The sequence below is a fragment of the Acomys minous genome (assembly GCF_964271855.1).
Source record: "Acomys minous genome assembly, chromosome: 13".
NCBI lineage: Eukaryota > Metazoa > Chordata > Mammalia > Rodentia > Muridae > Acomys > Acomys minous.
In genome coordinates this window covers 42,714,226-42,720,371 of record NC_140495.1, presented here as the reverse complement: position 1 = coordinate 42,720,371, position 6,146 = coordinate 42,714,226, and positions in this window count along the sequence as shown.

The following is a 6,146-nucleotide window of genomic DNA, read 5'->3' as shown; positions in this document are numbered from 1 at the left end:
ACCACCTTGTAAATCCCATCGGGATGCACATGCAGTCTGCAACAGGAAGGCAATAGGAAAACCAGGACTGGAAGTGAGACTTTAGTCCAGCTTTGGCTGGGAAAGGTGCATCCTTGAGCTGCCTGATAAGCAGAGGCCAAAATGTGATCATCCCTTCTCCCTCTGAGCATCTTTGGGATGCATTATAGACAAGTATGGAAGGTGCACTAAGATAGAACAGTGAAGTGAACTGCACTGTTGTAACATATGTTGTCCCCAAGTGAGAAGAAGCCAGATAGATACAGCGTGCACTGTGTGAACTCCAATTATGATTCAATATGTAAAGGCGAGTGGTACTGGGTCCCTGGTAGTCCCCTCCAGAGGGGACAGCACCGGCCAGAAGCCATCAACTCTGGCATGCTAGGCTTGGTGTCTTCCCTAATCTGGGTGATGAGTCAGTGTGCTACACAGCTGGGATGAGAGCACTCTACACACTCTGTGGCAAACAGAAAGAATGGGTAAAACTTACAGAGTGAAGAGGGGGAAGGCAAAACCTACTCCGTGGTCCTCCTGTGGTACACGTATAGAGTAACTGCCGCCACCTCCTCCTCCTCCTCCTAAATTAGCCTCCAACTCAGCCCTCTACCTACTGAGTGCGGGAATTACAAATGTGCCACCACACTTAGTTCCCAAAGTGAATATTTCTGTTGAAGTTGTTCTTTCACGTGTGTGTCTATAAGTGCATGTGTGTATGAGTTTTTACATGTGTGGGGGCAACCACATACATGTGTGTATATGTGACTGTGTGTGTGTGTGTGTGTGTGTGTGTGTGGTGTGTAGGCCTAAGGTTAATGCTGGAAATCTTCCTTCATCATTTTTTCACCGTATTCTTTGAGGCAGGCCTCTTAATCAAGCCCAGAACTCATCCATGTGGCTAGTCACTAGTGAGCTTGCCCCGGGACTGTCCTAGCTCTGTCTTCTGAGCAGAGGAATTACCAGCCATGCCCACCCAGCATTTATATGGATTTGTCTTTTGAATATGCTCAGTCTATTCACACAGACATCCCATATAATATCATGACAATATAAAAGTTAAACAGGAGAGGCAGGGAGATCTCTGAGTTCGAGGCCAGCCTGGTCTGCAGAGCAAGTTTCAGGGCACAGCGAAACCTTGTCTCCAAAACAAACAAAGGCTAAACAGACTTGCCACCAAGCAAGAAACAGTTGATTGGGCAGAAATGCCACTACAGGGGTCCACTGGGGACTCTTCTGGAAGCTGGCAGGATTGGCCTATGTTCACCTTGAAGTCTAGCTGTGACTGACTAGGAGGATGCCACTGATGGAGGTCAGTGAGACCACTGACAGGCAGGCCTGTGGGGGCCCAGCCTCATCGCCAGGGCCGTACACAGAGCTTTGAGGCCTCCTGCAGATGGGTATCAAGGCAGGGCTGGGGAAGCCATGTCCTGAGAGCACAGCAGTACAGTCCTAGAGACCGTTTCCAAAGGTCCAAGTGTTGTGTTATTTCATGAGAAGGGGGGTGGGGTGGGGATGGGGGACAGCCATGGTTTTCTGTTCTTAGGGCTCACAGCTTGGGGCTGGCTCACTGGCAAGTCACCCCACCTTAGGGTTAGTTCATTAGCATAGCAAGGCCAGTCCTGGGCTAGGTTTCTATCTGAACTTCCCATAGCCTGCCTGGGACTTATCAGATCTGCCCATTAGCAAGCTCAGGCCCTCACACTACTCTAAGACAAAGATGGTTTTAACTATGTTCTTCACAAAACCATAATAAGTTTATATGCTAGTTTGATGAGTAGATAAATAGCAAATCTAACCTCTGGGTTTCTAAGAGGACATGGATGTGAAATTCAAAATAAACACAGCCTTCTTCTGTGGAGCTGTCCTCCCTCTGCTGCTGCCCTCTCAGAGGGTGCTCTTTGGTTGTCTGTGACACACCCTCAGGACCCTAGCCAGCCCAACTCATGTTCTTAGGAGCCTCCTTTGAAATCGGAGATGTTTCCAACAATGCAATGAGAAATCAGAACAAGAAAAAGACCCCAGCTGTGCTGGGAAGGAAGCCAGTGACAAAAGTGCGTTCTCATTTTTAGTCACCTCTTTAACATGGGCCTAGCGATTTCCCTAGAGCTCTTCTTGGTTTACTTTGTGTCATAATTGAATTACATGTTTTGAATGCTCTCGGCCCTATTTTGGGAGACGGAGGTGTTGGGCACGTTTAGAGCTCTTGGCTATAAGTGGCAGAAAAATCCTGGTGCCTACTGGCTTGGAATTCAAAACAAAACAAATCTGTCTGCATGGATAGTAAAATGGCCAAGGTGTGACTCTATGTCCTCAAGCCCTGGGCGGCCACAGCTGCCCTGTGTTTTCTTAGAGCACAGCCCCTGGCATCCTTTGAAGCAGCCCCAGCAGCTCCAGCCAAAGCCTGTCTGAGTGTACCATGAAGAGCCCCGAAAGGGGCTCTGGTTCCGAGTCCCCCCAGGACTTCTTATATGACCGCTGACACCTGCTTCCTCTAGACTGCCATTTTCTCCTTTTCAAATGTATATAACATCTCACTACTCTCTCAGCTTTACTTCAGGGCAACATGTTTTCTATGTTAAAACCTTATTCCTCTTGAAGCTAGATGCCATTTACTCAGTCAGGGTTAGAATTAGGTGCTTTTTTTTTTTTAAATGCAATTTCATTCAGAGTTTTGGTTTGTCTGTTTTGGTTTACAAATACTCTCCAATTCATGGGCCTATTCTGAACAGCTTATTGTAATGTGAAACACCATATTGCGCTTTTATTTTTATGCGTGTGGAGTTTGGTTTGCATGTATGTCTATACATCACATACGTGCTGCCTGGTGCCCCCAGAAGCCAGAAGAGGGCACTGGGCCTCTGGGACTGGGAAACTTCATATGGAGATGGACTTTATGTTCTTCTTCTATTTAGAAATGACCCTCGCTCTGACACAGGCTGGTGAGTGAGTCGTGAGCTCATTTTCACTATGGCTTCGGATGCATCCCTGTTGTTTTGTTATGCTGTATTTTTCGCGTGTGTGTGCGTGCGCGTGTGCACACACACACACACACACACACACACACACACACACACACACCCCTCATGTACCATTGCGTACACATGGAGGTCAGAGGACAGCTCTCTTGACCACTATAGGATCAGGAAACTAAACTCAGGTTGCCAGGCCTACATAAAAGCATCCCTGTGCATTGAACCATTTACAAGGCATGATCTCATTATTCACTTATAAGTGGGGTGGGGTTTTTTGTCTGTTTTTTGTTGTTGTTGTTGTTATGTTTTGTTTTGTTTTTGATTGGTTCTTGTTTTTGATGTTTCTGTGTGTTTTGTTTTGTTTTGTTTTGTTTTGTTTTGTTTTGTTTTGAAACAGGTTCTTACTATGTACTGGCTCTGAATTCACCGAGATCTACCTGCCTCCGACCTCTGGCGTATTAGTGTTCAATGTGTGCACCATCACAACTGGCTGTTGTAGTGTTCTTTAATGCTCTTGAGAGTTTTTTCTTTGGCCAGGTGTTATTTAGAAACACACAGTTGGACCTCAAAAATTTTGGGAATTTTTCTAGATACTTTTTTTTTGTTATTCTTAATATCTAGCATGACTTCTTTGTTCACAAAATGTTCTGAATTTTTTCAGTGCTTTACATTTCTAAAAACACTTTTTTGATAGCTCAGCATCTGGCCACTCATGGAAAGCATTTCATAACCACTTCCGTACGATGCCCACTTGACACGTTCAGTGAGGGATTTTCATGGAGTCTGCTCAAATCTTGACATTCTTACTCTTGTTTTCTTTCAGTAATTAAGGTGAAGTGTCAAAGGTGATTGGGGTCATCTTCTCCACTTACTCTTGTTGTTCTCTCGCACCTGTGCTCTGTGGGTAGCTGCCTCAGCAGCTAGGCTTGAAATGCACTTTCTAGGTAAATTGTACTACAGCTGACTGTAATGGTATTGGGTCTTCTCTCTCTGGTGCCATTTCTGCTTTGATCTTTATATTGATTAATATAGTCCTATAACCTTCCTCAGATTGACACTTACATAATATTTTTTTTCATTCTTTTACATACCTATCTTGTTTTCTAACTAAGTCGCATCTCTTATTAACCGCTCATGATTAGATCTTAATTTGTGAAACCTTTTAACTGAGGTATTCTCTCTGCGGCCATCTATGATGGTAGCTTCAGCCAGGCCTAGGAGCATCGACCTCTTTTGTTTTCTTTTGGGTTTTGCTTTTTCCTAGTCCTTTAACTCACATTTCTTCCTGGTGTGGGTTATGTAATTTTTCTCATCTCTATTAACTCAGCTATGTCTCATTGGTTTCTGTTAAAGGTTCATCTTTACCTATGTCTCGATGGTCATGATGCACATTTCTAACATATCACAGCTGGGCGTGGATCTACACTGCCACAGTTCATGTGTAGTCTGAGTCACACGTCTGTGAACTCTTTGGATGGTGGCTGCTGTACGCTTTACTGAAGTGGGTAATGCTGCAATCCAACGTTGGTACTTTAGACTAAAAATTAAACATCCAGTGTCTCTGTAGCTAACACGTAAAGAGCTATCGATAGTGAGAGCTCACAAAAACTCCTTAGGGAACTGCAATCCCGTTATAAAACAGGTGAAAGATATGAAGGAATATTTTACCAAAGAGGTAAGACGAGCAGTGGATAAGCACATGAAAAGCTGCTCAACACTACTAGTTGCTACCAAAAGGCAAAAGGATGTGTCACAGTGAATGTTGCTATGCACCTACGAGAAACATTGAAATAAAAAATAGTAGCCGGGAGCAGTGGCACCCGTCTGTAATCCCAGCACTCTGGGAGGCAGAGGCAAGCAGATCTCTGTGAGTTCGAGGCCAGCCTGGTCTGCAAATCGAGTCCAGGACAGCCAAGGCTATGTAGAGAAACCCTATCTCCAAAAACCAAAAAACAAACAAAAAAGAAAAGAAAAGAGAGAAAGAATGAAAGACAGACAGACAGACAACTACCTTACTAGTCAGGACAATGGTAACAGCCACTACGGGAAACAGTTTGACAGTTTCTGATAGTAAGCATGTAATTATCATGCAACCCAGATGTTGTACTCTAAGGCATCTGTCCCAGAAAGATAGAAACTCCTGTTTACACAAAGACCTACTTATAGCAGCTTTACTCCTAGTAGCCAAACACAAGAAGCAACTCAGCCATCCTTCAAGGGATAGTAAGCAAACAGTGGCACATCTGTACCATCCAAGACGAGCTAGTGGCAAATGGGATGGACTGTTGAGCTGAGCTGCAATCTCTCATGAATCCCCACTGAATCATGCTAAGTAAACAAAGCCCTGTGCCATTTAGGTCCCTAGAGTCTCAGGACAATGGGGCCACAGGAGAGGAATTTAGTGTGGTTAGAGTGTGTGGGTCGGTGCAAGAGATTCTGTGGGTGATGGAATTGCTCAGTATCTTGACTAGGATTGTGACTATGTGAGCCTACCAAAGTGACAGAACTATGTGCGATAACACACAAAGAACAGTACAGGTAAGACCGCAGTGATGATACTGTACAGACTGGACATTGGAGACCATATGGTCAAAAGTACATGGGTTTTTTTTTAATATTATTTCCTATAACTGTATTAGTCTACAATTATGCCTGCTGACATTCACACTGGCTAACAAGTGATGCACAGTTCTACACGTTTGACACCCACCATCTCATTGATCTTTGACAGCCTTCTGCAATAGGGTATCATGATTGCCGTTTCTGGCAAGGGGACTAATAGCCAGATGAAATAACTTAGTAACTTGTCCAGTTGAAGGCAATCTTGATTGGTGATCATTAGTGATATCTTGATGCCACACAAAACATTGGATGATTTGTGGAAAATCTTAGGTTCTAGTCACACTTTCAGAAGTTCACATTTTAGTTTGAAAGTGACTTAAACACTTGGTTGGTTGCTCCCTGGCAGGGAGGAGGATGAGGTATGATTGGTTTTTTGTTGTTGTTGTTGTTGTTGTTGTTGTTGTTGTTGTTGTTGTTTATGATTCCCCGATTCTAAAGAATCAGGCAAAAAAAAATTCTATTTCATTTCCATTTTGACAATTAGCATCATCTCTGGTGCCATTAATTCTTTTTTCCAAGTTCCCAAGGCTTTCCAGA